Genomic DNA, 20,653 nt, shown 5'->3' on the forward strand with positions numbered 1-20,653 from the left:
TTAATCTCCATATATTGATAAACGCCTACAAGTATGCAATGTCCTTGTAATTTCATGTAGAGAAATATGTGTTGTTAAAAATTTGTTAATAAAACATTAAAAAACTACCCAAAAAAGCAAACTAACCATGAATAACATGTTGATGTATCGTTAAGCATTTATTATTACAAAGATAATGATTTTTGATAGCTAAATTTATTGTGTTTTGCACTCAATACTCCACAAACTCATTTTTATATGTAGAATTAAGTAAAAAATCAATGTTGTGATATAAAAATTCTATCTAATATATTCCACAAGCCTTCTCTCATCATGCTCATTCTCCTAAGATTTCAATGTGTGATTATTTTTTGCGATTTGATGTGTTTTTAGGGCATTATCAAAGTTACCCCAAAATGAAAATCTGATTTTCGGTTATATGAAAAACTAAAAGTTATCCAAAATATTTCAGATTATCGAATCTTGTAATTCCAATTGATAACTGATACCCCAGTACTTGTTTTAAAAATATAAAACTCGGGGAAATACTGTTACATGTAAAAATATTGAGAAAATTCGCTGAAAAACTATCAAAGTTACCCCATTTTACGGTACATATTTAGTACGGAAATTGCATACTTTCAGGTGTTTTCTTAGGATTTATTGAACTTTAAACTTAAATAATTAAAAATTTAGTAAATTTGTAAAAGTTTAACATAGCTTTTTTGCATTCTAGGTTTTCAGGCATTCAGGTGGAAAAAAATATGTTCAACACTTACAACAACATTTACTACATATCACTGACTGATCAATTTCATCCCGAAAGCTATTTTTTGATTTTTTATTTCAAATAATATTTTTTTTTATAAAATGATTTGCAGTAGAATATTCAACCTCATTGCCTGATGAAAATCATAATCGTACTTGTTTTAAAGCAGTGAATTTAACCATATCGATAAGTATTCAAAAACTGTTCGCCAAAAACTGCGAAAAGTGACAAATTTCACCCAAAATTACGGTACTTCTTTTAGGAACTGTTTAGGGATAACCTTAGGAATACCTCTTGAAATTGCTTCCGGAATTCCTTCTGGAATTTCGTCGGGAACTCTTCTATGGATTCCTCTAGAATTTCTCCAAAAATTCCATCTGCGATTTCATCAGGAATTGTTCCTAGTATTCTTCTACGAATTCCTCAAGAAATTCATATACGAATTTCTGCAGGAATTCATCTAGGATTTTTTCCAGGAGTTCCTCTGGAGATTAATCCAGGAATTCCTACAGGCATTCCTCTATGATATTTTCCAGGGATCCCTCAAAGAATTCCTACAAGATCTTTTTCAGAGATTTCTCCAAGAAATCCTCCAGGGTTTTTTTGACGTTGAATAACGTCCTTCGGCAACATATAGGGGTGTAACTTCAGAAAAACCAAAAATCGGCCGCGTCACGAAAAGTGGTCAGCTTTTGAACGCTAATAACTCAGTCATTTATGAACGAATTTTAAAAATTTTAGCACCGATCAGACGCAAATATTTCCAGCAATTATGTCAATTAATAACAACTATTGATTTTCAACAGCGAACTATTGAAAATTTAGGAAAAGTGAACCCATGTTTTATTCAGCCAATCACGTTCGAGCGCAGTTTTGGACTTTTCCATCGAGCGCCTGGCAGTATAAAAGCTATTTCTTCTTCCCCTCTTCCTTCATTCTTCATCGACACCTCGAGGGGAACGCATCGGCAGAGAGCTGTGCAGTTTGCGTTTTCATTTAGTGTTCTTTGGCAAGCCGAGCGCGGTGGTCGGTGCGGTGCGTCTTCGCGCGCGTCAGCTCGAGCGGAGTCGTTCGCCGGATCAGAGACGAAGGAGCACAGCTCGGTTCGTATTTTCGCCCAACATTCTCACAGCACATTTTCACGCTGTCGATTGCGGTGGACGGGCGGACGCGCCGACGACAACCAAGCAGCAGCGGCGGTGGTGGAATAATTAATCATTTCCCCAGTTCGGAAGCGGATGGGCGCCGACGACACGGCAGCAACGTGGTTTGGCTATGTGAAATCAAAATTAAACAGCCCTTATAAGGGCTACAATTTTAAATTCCACGTAAGAGTTGATTAGAATTCCACTAGGATTAATCTTGAAACCTATTTCGAGAGCACCGCCGAACGCGGTACAAGCACCGCTAGCAACCTAGCAGCAGCGGTGGTGGCTAATTAGCATTTTCTAAGTGCGGTAGCGAATGGGCATGGCAACAACTGGGAATATTTTAACCGCTTGATGTCGAATCTATTCTAAATTCAAGATACGGTGACAAAAGCATAAACTTATGCGCGCATAATAAAATGGCTTAAAATTTCTTCAACTTTGAAAAATGGCAGGTTTGTCGGAAAATGAAATTGTTAACCAGCGTTGCCAAATTTCAATAAGAATTTTAGAATTTCAAATATCTGTAATCTTTAGTAATTTTGGTCAAAAATACATGACTTTTATACTATATACTGTCAATCTTTACTAAACATTATTATATTGGTTAATCCTAAGCCTACATACTGATTTGGAAATGGCTAATAATAATCATTTTAGTATATTTTAATACTCCGCTATAATAAATTATTGCAGATAAATTTGTATGGCATCGTTGAATTTTACTCCCCTCACGTTCGAGAGGGGAAGCCAGGCCATTGTGCCGTACAAAAGCAAACTGCTTCTTCTCATCTTCCATCATTCTTTCTTGACCCGTCGATGGGATCACATAGAAGGAGAGATAGCCAGTTTCTCCGTTTGCGTTTTCCATCAGTATGCTTTGGCAAGTCGAGCGCGGTGGTTGTCGGCTGTTACGCTCTCCTTCGTATCGTTGTACGCGGCGCCAGTGGAGCAATCAGCCAGTTCAAACTGGTGCGCGGCAACAACGAGGGCTTTCTTTTGCCACCGATGCCGTTCTGGATTTGGTTGGCATAGCTACCGATTTTCACCTCATGCTACAATTGAACGATTATTATACAACCAATAAAATTAAACAGCCTTTCTAAGTGTTCCTCACAAGAGTGAATCGAATAATTTTCTTGGACGACGCGTCGGGTCACAAATATGTCAAAACCGACTAAGTCTTAAAACCGTAGCATAAACTTTGCAAGCGAAATAGTGGAAATATATTAGATTGTTGTAGCATCCTTTATATTTCCCAACCAAATTGTAATGTGTGTTGTATCCGCAAAAATTAAACATTTCTATGCCCATTTTTGCCACACAATCTAGAAGAAAACTGTATGATATCTAGAAATTCTAAGTTATATAATTACATATTGGTAATTCCAGTCCACCAATTAACAAAAGCTTAATGATTTGCATTTTTGAATGATCTGTTGGATTGCATCTGTTTAAATTCTTATAAAATGAACGGTTACCAAGACAATTCTGCTATAGGTAATAGTAGTTTACGCAACAAGGTGCAGAATGACGATTTTTACAGCACGAGTCGTACATTTATCCAACGAGGCTTGCCGAGTTGGATAATTACGACGAGTGCTGGAAAAATCGAGTTCTGCAACGAGTTGCGTACAACGTTTTTTGCAATTTCATAAATTACCCTTGAGGATAGTTTTTAACAAAACTTTTGACGTTGAATAACGTCCTTCGGCAACATATAGGGGTGTAACTTCAGAAAAACCAAAAATCGGCCGCGTCACGAAAAGTGGTCAGCTTTTGAACGCTAATAACTCAGTCATTTATGAACGAATTTTAAAAATTTTAGCACCGATCAGACGCAAATATTTCCAGCAATTATGTTAATTAATAACAACTATTGATTTTCAACAGCAAACTATTGAAAATTTAGGAAAAGTGAACCCATGTTTTATCCAGCCAATCACGTTCGAGCGCAGTTTTGGACTTTTCCGTCGAGCGCCTGGCAGTATAAAAGCTATTTCTTCTTCCCCTCTTCCTTCATTCTTCATCAACACCTCGAAGGGAACGCATTGGCAGAGAGCTGTGCAGTTTGCTCCGTTTGCGTTTTATGTCGAATTCGTTTATTTGCACCGCCTGCACCGCTTTGCCACCGGGTGTAGCAAACTTGCACCGAAACCGTTCGTTTATTCGCAGGTACTGTTCTGTTTTGACACCCGATTGGCACCGGTGCAAGAAAATGCTACACCCAGTTTGAGCGCGGTGTAGCAGGTACAAAGCTAGTTTTACCAATACATGCATATCGCTGAACTTGTATCGTGGTTTTGTTTTGGTAGGAATAATGATTTTCTCTTCGGCATGAGGCAAACAGTTCTGGAGCTCGATTTGAATAGGTCGTATGTGCTTTCGTCGATATAAAACTCGATCAGTTGGATTCGCTTCTTATAGCGGAAACTGTTGAAATTCAACAAAATTTATACATACAACCCATTCCTTACAAAACAGGCTTTCGGTTTTATCATTAAAATCCACAGAAATATCATCCATATCACTACTATTACTAAAATATACTGATCGAATTTTATATCGACAAAAGCACATACGACCTATTCAAATCGAGCTCCAGAGTTTTCTTGGATATTCGTTTATTTTGAGATGTTTCAATTTCCAAACTGCGAATCTGTGCGTTTAAAAATTATTTAAACTTGATCGATGATTATCACGCTTTCAACTTCTGAGGAATTTTCAAAATTTATCGGTAACATGAAATTTCAAAGAGTTGATTCAACGTATATTTTTTCCTTCACTATTTTTTGATAATCGCAAATATGTGGATTACTTTTAATAATATTAATCATTAGAATTTTCAATCGCATGGTGATCTATTAATTATGAAAGAAATTGACGTAATACATTTTTGATAAGCCCAGAATAGAATAAAAATCTATTAATTCAAATTGGACTGAAATATTACTGAAGTAACATTTTGTAGGTACAAACAGTTTCAAAAACCGTAAGTTCTATTTTGTTTTCTTACAACAAATATTGAATTTTTGAATTACATTGAAAGTCAAACAAATGCCACTAAAGGATGGTTAAAGCGTTTTTAATATGAGTTGCATTTCAATAACTTTGTGTTTTAAAAGGCTTTTATTTATTTTCCTTTTAACGTTGTAGCTAAACTTTTTCTATTGAAGTGCCTCTAACATTGTAACATTTATCATTACAAGTTTATCATGTAAATACAAGTGGATTACTGAAAACTTTTAAAATTGTTAAATTGGATATAGAAAGTAAAAAATAAAAATAAATAAAAAATAATTTTGTTCATCACAGAAATCATGAAAACATTGATTATGTTTATTTTTGATATCCTTTATTGGTTTCATTGACGCTCTCACGCGCTCTTACTAATACCATCAAAAGCTGTCAACAAATTGCACCAAAATCGTTCGTTTTTCCGGTGTCAATTGCTACACCGGTGCAGTGCACCGTCGGGAATAAACGAATTCGACATTAGTGTTCTTTGGCAAGCCGAGCGCGGTGGTCGGTGCGGTGCGTCTTCGCGCGCGGCAGCTCGAGCAGAGCCGTTCACCGGATCAGAGACGGAGGGGAGGAGCACAGCTCGGTTTGCATTTTCGCTCAGCAATCTCACAGCACATTCTCACGCTGTCGACCGCGGTAAACGGACGGGCGCACCGACGACAACCGAGCAGCAGCGGCGGTGGTGGAATAATTTATCATTTCCCAAGTTCGGAAGCGGATGGGCGCCGACGACACGGCAGCAACGCGGTTTGGTTTTGTGAAATCAAAATTAAACAGCCCTTATTAGGACTACAATTTTAAATTCCACGTAAGAGTTGATTCGAATTCCACTAGAAATTGAAGAAACGCAAGTTCAAACATCTTGAAACCTACTTCGAGAGCACCGCCGAACGCGGTACAAGCACCGCCAGCAACCTAGCAGCAGCGGCGGTGGCTTATTAGCATTTTCCCAGTGCGGTAGCGAATGGGCATGGCAACAACTGGGAATATTTTAACCGCATGATGTCGAATCTATTCTAAATTCAAGATACGGTGATCAAAAACATAAACTTATGCGCGCATAATAAATCTGCTTAAAATTTTTTCAACTTTGAAAAATGACAGGTTTGCTGGAAAATGAATATGGTAACCAGCGTTGCCAAATTCCAATAAGAATTTTAGAATTTCAAATATCTGTAATCTTTAGAAATTTTGGTCGAAAATACATGACTTTTGTACTATATACTGTCAATCTTTACTAAACATTCTCTCTCTCTCCCTTCTTGGCGTAACGTCCTCACTGGGACAAAGCCTGCTTCTCAGCTTAGTGTTCTATGAGCACTTCCACAGTTATTAACTGAGAGCTTCCTCTGCCAATGACCATTTTGCATGTGTATATCGTGTGGCAGGCACGAAGATACTCTATGCCCAAGGAAGTCAAGGAAATTTCCTTTACGAAAAGATCCTGGACCGACCGGGAATCGAACCCGTCACCCTGTAGTGATGTCGCAAAATTTCAAATAATCGATTAATCGGTAATCGATTATGTTTTGCCATGGCGATTATCGATTCGATTAATCGGCTATAATTAATCGATTATTCCTGATAATCGATTATTTTTATTATAGTATTTTCTTAAACATTTGCACGGTTCATCGGTGGTACAGCGATCCGCTATGTTTTGGCTGCATTAAAGATACCAACATGCTGGGGTTTATAGGGCGATTTAGTAGTAGGTACCTATCAACTTTCACGATCCATACACTATCAAAACATTATACATTTCTTATGTGAGATCGATTCTTGAATATTGTAGTATTGTTTGGTCCTCATATGAAAACTTATGAAGAATGCATAGAATCGGTGCAAAAGAAATTCTTGCTATTTGCTCTACGTAAACTGAGATGGACAACTTTTCCACTGCCTTCTTATGAATCGTGTTGTATGATAATCAACAAACTTTAAAGAACAACGTGAATATGCTATGATAACATTTGTGAATGATATTGTTTCGCAACGTGGTGACTGCAGTAATCTGCTGTTCTGTTTGTATTTTTATAGCTTATTTTTATGCTTAGGAAACACTCAATTTTGACAGTTTAACAATCCGTTAATTTAAATTTTATTCCTATAAAATATACTTAAACTAAGGTACTTTACAGTGTGGAAACCGATTTTACAATTAAATTGGATTTTCCGTGACTTTTAGGGTACCGTAAAACGGGGTAACTTTGATAGTTTTTCAGCAAAATTTCTCATTATTTTCCTATGTAACAGTATTTCCCCTAGTTTTATATTTTTAAAACAAGTACTGGGATATCGGTTATCAATTGCAATTGAAAGATCCGATAATTTGAAATATTTTAGATGATTTTTAGATTTTCATATGAGCGAGAACCAGATTTTCATTTTGGGGTAACTTTGATAGTGCCCAGAAAAACACATCAAATCCCAAAAAATCAACACAGATTGAAATCTTGAGAGCATGAACATGATGAGCGAAGACTTGTGGAATATATTAGATTGAATTGTTATAGCAAAATAGGGATTTTTTTCACTAAATTCTACATGGACAAACGAGTTTGTGGAGTACTGAGTGAAAAACACATTGAGTTTAGCTATCAAAAATCATTATCTTTGTAAAAATATATGTTTATCGGTAATTTATAATATGATTACATGTTATTCGTAATATATTTTCATTTTTGGGGGTGTTTCTGAATGTTTTATAAACAAATTTTGTACATAACAGATTTAACTGCATGAAATTACAAGGGCATTGCATACTTTTAGGCGTTTATTGGTATATGGAGATTTATGTCCCAATTTACAAAATTGATTCCAGTTTGTAAAAACACACTTCGTTAAGAGATTGAAGGCCAGATTTGGAATCTACTGTGTTGGATCTACCGAGAACAAGAGGTCATTTATTGAAAAAATAGTCGAAACAAAGTTGTACAGCAGGTTGTTTGAAAGGGTTGACAGATGGCAAAAATATCCACAATTTTTATTTTTTGCTCAAAAAGTTAAATATAAACTCGGTTTTAATGAAAATACGTTTAAGATGGACTTTCATATGTATAGTATTGATCTATGTTTGCCTTTTTCTTAACTGGTTGAAGGAATCATAGTTATAAGGTAAACTATACCATGCCTGTCGAACTATCAAAGTTACCCGCATTATCAAAGATACCCCATTTTACGGTAATCAAAAAGTGATCTCCAGAGTTATATGTTTTTCAACTGTGCGGTTGAAACGGACCGGTAGAGCGGGTAGGACGGACACGTTTGGAAAATTAGCTAATAAGCCATTAATTGTGTTAAATGATGGTTATTGCCGTTTGTTTCCGGTAAAAAAATCATAATAGAATCCAAATTTGGCTTTGAATCTCTTAACGAAGCATTTTTTTTACAAATTGAATTCAATTTTGTAAATTGGAACAGAACAGAAACCTCCGTACCCTGATAAACGCCTAACAGTATGCAATACTCTGGTATTTAATTTCAAGCTGTTGTTAAAATTTTGTGAAAATTCCAATATAGGGGGATTAGGGGCATAATGGACACCCTAAGCAAATGAGTATGTTAGGCCTGTATAACAGACAAAATCTTAACATATTATCAGTTGGCTTACAGCTTTAACTTGTTTCCTATGTATTTCAATCATTTATAGCAGGTAGAATGTCATTATTGTGAAGAAATGATGAATTGTAACCCGTGTGTTTTTTGGGGCTGGCAGGAAAGTTACGGGGCGAAATGGACACCCATCGGGGCATAATGAACAACCCTGCATATTTTATGCTGCATCTTTGATCATATCGACCAGTTAAGTAATTTGCCTACGGAGATCCATACCAGATGATACGCCATCTTAGACGAGTTTACATAACATCAAAATTAATTAAATAAATTTTAGGCTAAAATAATCGGATTGATTTTTTCCAAACTCTTTAAAACGCCTAACAGTATGCAACGCGCGTACATCCATTCATAATTGCCAGTGTTTCGCCCCGAATCGACTACAACAAAAATATAATACTTCATCCATTGCTAAATCTGCGTATACATGTAGATAAGCTAACATTTCACTTGTTTTTATGGTGGACACACTCAAACACTCGCAATACCTTATTTGCTGCTGCTTCGTAATTATAAGAAATCCACCACATGAGAAACATACCGTAATCCGGGGTAACATTGATCAGAATTTTCTATCTTTCTTGAATAATTCTCTTGGTAAAGCAAACGTTACATGTTTTATATTTTTAAAACAAGTACTGGCCCTCTGAGTATGTGTTAAGTTACTCGAAAAAGTATTGTAAAACTTTAAAACATGTTTAAATATTTTTTTTAATCTATTTTTTGATTTTGTTGATTTGGGGTAACATTGATCATGTCAGTGATCAATGTTCATTTGTGTTGAAAATACCCTTACTTACTAAATTCGGGGTCGCTTATTTCGAATATGTTGTCCAAATTCTTACAAATTATATACTTTTTAAGTTATTTTAGGAATAAAACCCTCTAAACCACGAATAACGCCTAAAGGTAGGCAATGGCTTAAGGAATTGATAGCCGACTTTTAATAAATCGTATATTTTACTGAAAAATAGCATTTTCATAAAGGTTTCGTTTATTAAATCTAACTCTAGGATATCATATTGAAGTACTACGGTGATTTCGAACCTCATATTGTATCTAGTATTCACGCCAAGCATGAATGTTTGACAATGTATCTCAATGCGTTACGAAACACAGTTATGGAAAAATCGATTTAATTCAATGTTTATGAAATTCAACTTTCATAAATTGCATGTCATTTTATAGCTGAATGATAGCTGATTACGATATACCATTCAATAGCAGGACCTGATTCAATGTAAAATGCTTGTTTGAACATTTCATGAGGTGGGTCAAGCCGATCAATGTTACCCCGCTGATCAATGATACCCCGGATTACGGTACTTCAATTTCAATGATATTTTGGTTATTTTGAAGGAATGTAAATGGTACTTTTGAAAAATAGAACAATGACTTGTTCCTTACACTTATGCGTTAAAAGTTTTACATAAAACTAAACGGTTTCGGCAAAAACAGGGGTGTCCATTTCGCCCCGGATGTCCATTATGCTCCTAATCCCCCTACATTTGAGGTTCGAAATCATTGTATTAACTAAACATGACATGTCAGAGTTAAATTTCATCAACAAAACTGAAACAAACTGAAAGTGCTCCTATTCAATTAAATAGACGATTTATTAAGATTAGTCTACCTAAGTAATTGCCTACCTTTAGGCGTTATTCTTGGTTTATAGGATTTTAATCCTAAAATAACTTTAAAAGTAGGTAAGCTGTAAGAATTTGGACAACATATTCGAAATCAGGGACCCCGAATTTAGTTAATAAGGGCGTTTTCAACACAAACGAAACATGTAACGTTTGCTTCTACAAGAGAACTACTAAAGAAAATCGTAAATTTTGATCAATGTTACCCCGGATTACGGTATTTATGAAAAATATTTTTTTTACGGTACATTAACATATGATTATATGCTACGCATAATAAGTTTCCTTTATTTAAGTTGTTTTCGAAGTTTTTTATACAAATTTTTAACACAACAGTTCTATCTTTCAATCTACTTGAATTTACATGGGCATTGCCTACTTTAAGGCGTTTATCGGTGTATGGAGATTTCTGACTCAATTTACAAAATTGATTCCAATTCATAAAAACACGCTTCATTAAGAGAGTCAAGGCCAGATTTGGAATCTACTATGATCGATTTACCGAAAATAAGTGGCCTTTTATTGAAAAAAATAGTCAGAACGTTGATGTAGAGCAGATTGTTTACGGGACATGTTTCTGCAATGGAATTACATACGTTTAGGCGTTTATTGGTGTAATCTTGTTCCAATTTACGGAATTGATTCTATTTCGTAAAACTACGCTTTGTTAAGAGGTTCAAACCCAGATTTAGATTCTATTATGATTGATTTACCAAGAACAAGTGGCAATGCATTGGAAAAAACATAATCAAAACTTTGGCGCTGCTTGATCCAGACAACATTGAGATTTGTAAGAAAACTCTACAAATGTTATTTTAAAAAGCTTTGAGCATTCGAAAGCGCCTAAATATATGCACGTTCTAATCAACATATCAATTGAACACCCCAAGTTCCCATGGTCATAAACTGTGAAGCCCCGTTCCAATATTTTTCAAAAATTCCTTCACTATGGCACTTCTAGGGTCCCAAGCCCCTGTTCTTTTTTTTATCCCATAACACAAACTAGTGTTGAAAAGATGATCGACGGGAAGCGAGCAGAGTATGACGACTGTTTCTGTGTACCACGTTTTTTAATAATCGATGAAATAATCGAAACAAATAATCGATTATCGGAATAATCGAATAAGGCGCTACTCGATTAAAATTTAATCGATTAGTTGAACGATTAATCGATTAATTGGGATAATCGATTAATTTGCGACATCACTAGTCACCCTCAGCATGGTCATGCTGAATACCCGTGCGTTTACCGCCTCGGCAATATGGGCCCATTAACATTATAATATTGATTAATCCTAAGCCTACATATTGATTTGGAAATGGCTAATAATAATCATTTTAATACATTTTAATACTCCGCTATAATAAATTATTGCAGATAAATTTGTATGGCATCGTTGAATTTTTCTCCCCTCACATTTAACCAATCACGTTCGAGAAGGGAAGCCAGGCCATTGTTCCGTATAAAAGCAAACTGCTTCTTCTCATCTTCCATCATTCTTTCTTGACCCGTCGAGGGGATCACATAGATGGAGAGCTAGCCAGTTTCTCCGTTTGCGTTTTCTATCAGTATGCTTTGGCAAGCCGAGCGCGGTGGTTGTCGGGTGTTACGCTCTCTTTCGTATCGTTGTACGCGGCGCCACTGGAGCAATCAGCCAGTTCAAACTGGTGCACGGCAACAACGAGGGCTTTCTTTTGCCCCGAGTTTGTGCAGCATCGCCATCGCAAAACCCCCAGCGGAATCAACTCCACCGATGCCGTCCTGGATTTGGTTGGCATAGCTACCGATTTTCACCTGATGCAACAATTGAACGATTATTGTACAACAAATAAAATTAAATAGCCTTTCTAAGGGCTCCAAAAATGTTCCTCACAAGAGTGAATCAAATAATTTTCTTAGACGACGCGTCGGGTCACAAATATGTCAAAACCGACTAAGTCTTAAAACCGTAGCATAAACTTTGCAAGCGGAATAGTGGAAATATATTAGATTGTTGTAGCATCCTTTATATTTCACAGCCAAATTTTAATGTGTGTTGGTCCGCAAAAATTAAACATTTCTATACCCATTTTTGCCACACAATCTAGAAGAAAACTGTATGATATCTAGGAATTCTTAGTTATATAATTACATATTGGTAATTCCAGTCCACCAATTAGCAAAAGCCTAATGATTTGCATTTTTGAATGATCTGTTGGATTGCATCTGTTTAAACTCTTATAAAATGAACGGTTACCAAGACAATTCTGTTATAGGTGAAGATTTTTAAATGGTTTTGAAAAATTCGTTTATGGAAACATTTTAAAACCAACTACTACGCGGAACAAGTTTTGTCGCGTCCATTCTAAATTTCTATATATCGTCCCCTTAAGGTGAAACATCAAGAAATCCCATTGCAATTTTGCATACAAACTTTAGAGGCACAAATCTGACGAACGAAGCATCGAATCATGCCGCACTTGATTAGCCTGGCTTTGCTCACTTGTAAAAGGAGGCAGCTTTTCCAAATCGAGCGCATTTGTTTACGAATTTTTAAGATTTGTGCTCTTAAAAACGTGAGTAGGGGTCCAAGCCGGCCATTGTGGCAGCCATATTGGTATTCTTTGAAGTTGCTCCTTAATGCTAGAACTAGGTAACTCGAAAATCATAGTTTCGAGAAAAACGGCTTTGAAAATTTTACAATTTTTCATGCAGTTGTTCCAAAGGTATGGAGCCTGTGAAATAATTATTTTTTGCCTTTGATTGCTTATTCAGCTTCTACTCTTTCTGCTACAAGAAAAAGTTTTGAACTATTTTAGCTTAAACGTTTGATAAAAACAATAAATGGTTAAAAAATGGTCGAGTTACCTAGTTATAGCACTCAAAATGCAACATAAATAATCTGAGATACCTAGTTTTTACCACTATTAATATCATTCTTTTCAGTTTTCTTGTTGTAGTATGGAAATTTAAAAGGATTCTCATATTGAAATTAACGTGTAATTACTGATTTGGCTAGGATGCCTGCTATCACCTCATGACACCTTAAAATGTTCATAAAATAATCTTCTACAAACAATCACAGTTTTTAGCTAATTCAATACAAGTAAATTTTTGACGTTGAATAACGTCGTTCGGCAAGATATGGGGGTACAATTCAGAAAACAGTAAATTTGAGCATGTAACGAAAAGTGGTTAGGTTTTGACCGCTAATAACTTTGTCAATTATTGATGGATTTTCAATCTTTTTGCATGAATCTATCAGAAATTTATTTACGCGTCGAATCCATGCTAGGTAAATATTGATTTTCAATAGTAGACTATTGAAAATTTGAGAAAAGTGAACCCATGTTTTATCCAGCCAATCACGTTCGAGCACAGTTTTGGATTTTTCCGTCGACCGCCGAGCAGTATAAAAGATAATCTTCTTCTCCTCTTCCTTCATTCTTCATCAACACCTCGAGGGGAACGCATCGGCAGAGAGCTGTGCAGTTTGCTCCGTTTGCGTTTTCATTTAGTGTTCTTTGGCAAGCCGAGCGCGATGGTCGGTGCCTCTTCGCGCGCGGCAGCTCGTTTACCGGATCAGAGACGGAGGAGCACAGCTCGGTTTGCATTTTCGCTCAGCATTCTCTTCTCACAGCACATTCTCACGCTGTCGACCGCGCTAGACGGACGGACGCACCGACGACAACGGAGCAGCAGCGGCGGTGGTGGAATAATTTATCATTTCCCCAGTTCGGAAGCGGATGGGCGCCGACGACACGGCAGCAACGCGGTTTGGTTTTGTGAAATCAAAATTAAACAGCCCTGATTAGGGCTACAATTCTAAATTCCACGTAAGAGTTGATTCGAATTCCTGCAAACATTTTGAAACCTACTTCGAGAGCACCGCCAGCAACCTAGAAGCAGCCGTGGCTCATTCGCATTTTCCCAGTGCGGTAGCGGATGCGCATGGCAACAACTGGGTATATTTTAACCGCTTGATGTAGAATCTATTCTAAATTCAAGATACGGTAACAAAAGCCTAAACTTATCGCGCATCATAAATCTGCTTGAAATTTCTACAACTTTGAAATATGGCAGGTTTGCTGGAAAATGAAAACTGTTAACCAGCGTTGCCAAATTTCAATAATAATTTAAGAATTTCAAATATCTGTAATCTTTAGAAATTGTCATTCCTTACTAAACCTTATAATATTGGTTAATCCCAAGCCTACATACTGATTTGGAAATGGCTAATAATAATCATTTTAGTATATTTTAATTCTCCGCTATAATAAATTATTGCAGATGAATTTGTATGGCATCGTTGAATTTTACTCCCCTCACATTTAACCAATCACGTTCGAGAGGGGAAGCCAGGCCATTGTGCCGTATAAAAGCAAACTGCTTCTTCTCATCTTCCATCATTCTTTCTGGACCTCTCGAGGGGATCGCGTCGAAGGAGAGCTAGCCAGTTTCTCCGTTTGCGTTTTCCATCAGTATGCTTTGGCAAGCCGAGCGCGGTGGTTGTCGGCTGTTACGCTCTCCTTCGCATCGTTGTACGCGGCGCCAGTGGAGCAATCAGCCAGTTCAAACTGGTGCGCGGCCACAACGAGGGCTTTCTTTTGTCCCGAGTTTGCGCAGCATCTCCATCGCAAAACCCCATCGGAGTCAACGCCACCGATGCCGTTCTGGGTTTGGTTGGCATAGCTACCGATTTACATCTCATGTAATAATTGAACGATTATTGTACAACAAATAAAATTAAACAGCCCTTCTAAGGGCTTCAAAAATGTTCCCCACAAGAGTGACCCGAATAACTTTCTTAGACGACGCGGCAGGTCACAAATGTGTCAAAACCGGCTAAGTCCAAAACCATAGCATAAACTTTGCAAACGGAGTAGTGGAAATATATTAGATTCTGTAGCATCCTTGATATTTCCCAGCCAAATTTCAATGTGTGTTGTCTCCGCAAAAATTGAACACTTCTATGCCCATTTTTACCACACAATCCAGAAGAAAACTGAACGATGATATCTAAAAATTATTAGTTATTTAATTAAGTTTTGGTAAATTTAGTCCACCATCAGCAAAAGCTTGATGATTTGCATTTTTGAATGATCTGTTGGATTGCATAGGTTTTAATTCTTATAAAATGAACGGTTACCAAGACAATTCTGTTAAAGGTAATGATTATTAAATAGTTTTGACAAATTCGTTTATGAAAATATGTTAAAACCAACTACTACGCAGGTCAAATCTTGTAGCGTCCATTCAAAATTTCAAAAACCTGCAAAAGCAGAGATATTGTGCGAGAGGATCTGAAATCTGCACCAATCTGGCGTCAAACACGGCTCAAGCAACAACTCAAAGAGGATTATTCGAGGATTTGGCATTTCCTCGAAATGTGAGGTATGAAACCTAGTGATGCTATGCGGTGCTTCCTCCACCGACCGATGCTGACAGTATTTATGAGTTAACCATGTAGTTTGTCGGATTTATCTTGATTATCTACTAATAATAATTGCATGATGGTGAAGTCGAGTCAAGTACAAGACACTGAAGATGACCTTACAGTTGAGGTCGAAATACGTATCTGTCAAAGTATGCAAATTTTTAGTGGAATTAAAAGGAACAGTACTTAACCCTATTTTCTTTTTATATAATAACTAGCTGTCCCGGCAAACGTCGTACTGCCTGCCTACTGTGTTTTTTGACATGCAGCTCTATAGGGACGCCGCCCGCGAAGTCATCTGTATGGAAACCCCCCGTTTCAGATACCGGAGAGGTCTCACACCAGGCTAAGAACCTTCCCCGGTCCCAAACCCCCCTACATACAAAATTTGAAGTCGATTGGTTCAGTAGTTTCCGAATCCATAGCGGTCAGACAGACAGACAGACAGACAGACAGACAGACAGACAGACAGACAGAAATTCATTTTTATATATATAGATTGCAGATTTTTCAAAACAGTAACACCAACCGATTCCAACCAATCTTCTGAGATTGTTCCACAAACCTTCATCGGCATCAAGATGCATGACATGGCGACAAATCAATCTTCATTAACAACAAGATTGACCAATCACCATCTCCAATCAAACCAACAGTTCTTTTCAGGGCCACCGAAAATTCCACTCAAGGGTTAATTATCGAATTCATAGGGTCCGTTCAAATATTACACAACACTGAGGGGGAGGGAGGTCTCGAGCTGTGTTACGCTTCATACAAAATTTCAAAATATCCCATATAGAAGTTGTTATGTGGGGGAGGGAGGGGGTCGAAAACTGCCAAATTTTGCATTACGTAATATATGAATGAACCCATATAACATACTCCACTATAAATCGCCGTCTACAATAAAACTAAACCAAATCAAAATTTCGCATCACAGTCTTTATCAATGTTAATTACAGCACTCAATAACCGAAACTAATGCATAAACGGACGTTATTCAACGTCAGACTTGCGGTCGTGTCTAGTATACAACCCCTCCAACTTTTTTAAGTTCTTAGGCCTAAAATGAAAAACAGTAGTAGATTTTCAATCTACTAACAATAGAATGACTAGTTACATTTCCACGTCCAAGCGTCCGATAGCTTTTAACCTGTGCGGTTTGAAATAGATATGATTTTCTTAGTTACCTAGTTATAGCACTCAGTTCCTGTATTCTACACTGAGTTACCTAGTTTTGAAAATGGTGAATATTTTCGTCGTTTATAATCATATTTCATTGGTTTTCGGATATGTTATAGAGCTCAAAAAGCTCGATATAATGGTATATTCAACTCAAAAACGTCAAATTTCGAGTTACCTAGTTCTAGCATTAAGGGGACGATATAAACCTGCAAAAGCAGAGAAATTGTGCGAGAGGATTTGAAATCTGCATCAATTTTCTTCGCAAAATAATTACCTGATAGCATCCAAAGAAATTCAAAGGTCTAGCAAACTACAGTTGGCCCGCTGAAATTGTTCTGCAAATTGACTCACTGTATTTCGAGAGCAACAACATAGTTTAATGAAAGAGAAACTAGTTACGACTACCAGTACCTGGGCTGCCCATAAATGGTGAACCAAGAAAACCTAGTGCTGGGCTAGTACACAGGTTTAAGTAGTTCTGACGTTCAATTTGAATAGGTCGTATCTGTATAGGAATCCCAGCAAATTTACGACCTATTCAAATTGAACGGCAAAGTTCATAAGGAATGAATCGGATCGAACATAATGATAAATAATAAACTCCACTATCAATTGCCGTCCACAATCAAACTAAACCAAACCAAAATTTCACATCACAGTCATCAATGTTAATACAGCATTCAATAATCGAAACTAATGCATAAACGGACGTTATTCAACGTCAGACTTGCGGTCGTGTCTAGTATACAACCCCTCCAACTTTTTTCCTCCCCTGTTGGGGAAATTAAGCCACTGCGTCCAATAGGCTGAACTTTTGTGGCAGAGTTTCCTCAATGCATTCCTTCAGGACTTCCTCCAGAGATACCTCCAGTAATTGCTTCCGTGATTCTTTCTTCTACATAAATTTAACCAGTAAATATTCAAGGATGTTTTTCCAGAGATTCCTACAGGAATCCCTCCAAAGATTTCTTCTGGAATTACTTCAGGGAATCTTCCAAGGATTCCACCAGGAATTCTCCTAGGCAGGCAGTCTTCCAGGAATTCCTCCTTGGATTCTTGTAGAGACTTATCCAGGAATTTTTTTCAGCGATTTCTCCAGGAATCCCACCAGGCATTTCTCCAGAAATTGCTCCAGGGACTCCTCCAGGAGTTTCTCCTGGGATTGCTTCAGGAATTCATCCTGAGATACCTCCAGAAATTCATCCAGGAATTTCTCCAGGGTCTCCTCCAGGAATTTCTCCAAGAAATTCACCAGGAATCAATAAAGGAATTCCATTATAATTTATGTCAACAATTCATCCAGGAATTTCTCCAAAGAATCTTTTAAAAGTTCTTCTAAGGATTTTCTCTAGGAATACGTTCTAGATTTTTTTTTCAGGAATTCCTCCAAGTATTCTTCCAGATTTTCCACCAAGAATTGCTGCAGGGATTCCTCAAGGAATTCCGCTAAACATTTCTCCAGGAATTTCTTTAGAGATTTTTTCCAGGGATTTCTTCGCGAATTTTACCAAGGATTTTCCAGGGATTCCTTCAGAAATTCTTTCGAGGATTCCTCCAGGAATTCATCCAGAAATTACTCTAGAAATTCATCCAGGAATTTCTCAAGGGATTTTTTCAAAAACTTCTTCCAGAATTCCTCTGGAGATTCCCCCAGAAATTTATTCAGTAATTGTTGCGAGAATTCCTCCAGGAATTCCTTCAAGGATTCCTCCTGCAATTCCCAAAGGAAAACCTCCAGGAATTCCTCCAGGCTTTTATTCAGGAATTTCTCCAGAAACTGTTTCAGGAAATAGTGTAGAATTAGCAATACAGTATGACCCATAAAAAAAAATGCGACAGTTTTCAAAGTCATCGTTCCCCTACTTCGAACTGATTAACCTCGCATGTATCTATTGGATAGTATAGTAGAGCCACTAATCTTATAATGGCAAAGGAACATAGGCTGATTCCATGCAAATACCTTCGGAAATATAACGTTGAACATATGGATGTCGAAATCGTCCACGCGCCAGAGGCCGTTTTTAAGGATATAATTTTCTTTCAATTGCTTTCAATCACATTCAATCAAACTTTATTTTCAAAATAGTACTTTTATGGCTGGATAAGGTCTTCAGGAGTTGGTTGGTTCGTCGGACAAGTACGAAAAAAATATTAACTTATAAATTAAGAGACATTTTGTGAAAATTGAATTATTTGACAAATGATAATTTTTAGAACATATTATGTTTTAAGCATGAAATTGTTTTTAAGTACATAGTATTTGTACCTATCATAAAGGTAGGTATATATGCCTTCATCGACAAAAAAATGTTTTGAAAAATGTTCTAACAGTGTTAAGTTTTTATTATTTATCTTAAATACGGTTTTTAATATGTAGCACTTTTTTTAGTTTTTGTTTCCTAAACATTTGAAATTATTTGTAAAATATTTTTCAAACATGGGCGTATTAAAGAGTACATATTTCTTCATGGTTTCCATGTGTTTAAAAGTTTTTATCTTAGTTCATTTTGCTATGAAAATTATAGGAAAACTTGATTTTATTTAGAAATTGTTAACAATTATAAGGTATCCCATATACGTAACCAATGAATATTTTGACAAAAATTTTAGAGATCCTGTGTGACAATGACCTCCTTATTGTATCCTAATCCAAAAAAGTTTAATTCATTGGGATTATTTCATTAAAAATCATCAAATACTGCTAAACAATGGAATGTCGCATTTTTTTTATGGGTCATACTGTAGTGAAAATGCACAGAAATAAAAATTAAAAAAAAAATCCTCCAGGAATTACCCCAACAACTTTTTCAGGAAATCCTCTAGCAATTTCTCTAGGAATTGATCCAGGAATTACTCCTGGACATCCTTCAGAAATTATGTTAGCAATTTCTCCAGGATTTCTTCTCGAAAATCTTCTGGGGATTTTTTTCAGAAATTTCTCCAGGATATTCTTCAGGTATACCCTCAGGAATTCTTCAGGGATTCTTCCAGGCATTTCTCCAGTAGTTTCTCCTGAGATTTCTCCATGAATTCCTTCAGGGAATACTCCAGGGATTTCTCCAGGGAATTCTTCCAGGAAATCCTTCGAAGATTCCTCCACGGAATTCTTCAGAAGTTCCTCTAAGGATTCTTCCAGCAAATCCTCTAGAGATTTCTTCGGAAATTCGTCCAAGAAATTCTCCAGGAATATCTCCAGGTATTGCTTCAGGAATTCCTTTAGAAATTCCTCCAGGGATTTCTTCACAAATTTCTCCATGGATTCCCCCAGAGATTCCTTCAGGAATTAGTTCAAGGATTTCTCCAGGAATTCCTTCAGAAATTCTACTAGCATTTCCTCCAAAAATTTATCAAAGGATTTTTTTTTCAGAAATAGAAAAATAACAGAAATAGAAATCTCTCACAATTCCTCTGGAGATTCCTCTAGAAATTCATCCAGTAGTTCATTCAAGAATTCCTCTAGAGATCTAAAGCAATTCCCACAGAAATAACTCTAGGAAGTCCTTCAGGAATTTCTCTATAATTTTATCTAGGAATTTCGCCAGGAACTTCTCCAGAAATGCCTCCAAAAAATACCCCAGGAGTTTCTACAGGAACTCCTCCAGGAATTGTTCCTGGACATCCTCCAGAAACTATGTCAGTAATTCCTCCAGGATTTTTTCAGGAAATTCTCTAGGAGTTTCTTCAGAGATACTTCCGGGAGATTCTCCAGGAACACTTTCAGGAATTTTTCAGGGATTCCTCCAGGCATTCCTCCAGAAGAATTCCTCCAGAGATTTGTACAGGAATTCCTTCAAGGATTCCTAAAGAATTTTCTTCACAAATTTCTCCAGGGATATCCCCAGAGATTCCTCCAGAGAATCTTCCAGA

General features: G+C 36.8%; 2 long non-coding RNA genes across 2 annotated transcripts in view; one reads left to right on the plus strand and one right to left on the minus strand.

Moving 5' to 3' along the window:
* The window catches only part of LOC134284105 (uncharacterized), a 259,257-nt gene that overhangs the window by 45,100 nt on the left and 193,504 nt on the right, over nt 1-20,653 (plus strand). The window lies entirely within an intron of this gene.
* On the minus strand, nt 1,366-14,123 carry LOC134290098 (uncharacterized). The gene is made up of 2 exons (XR_009998863.1): nt 13,623-14,123; nt 1,366-3,932 (listed from the first exon to the last, which is right to left on the minus strand). It is a non-coding gene; the product is annotated as an uncharacterized LOC134290098 (long non-coding RNA).

Source organism: Aedes albopictus, chromosome 3, assembly GCF_035046485.1.
Source record: "Aedes albopictus strain Foshan chromosome 3, AalbF5, whole genome shotgun sequence".
NCBI lineage: Eukaryota > Metazoa > Arthropoda > Insecta > Diptera > Culicidae > Aedes > Aedes albopictus.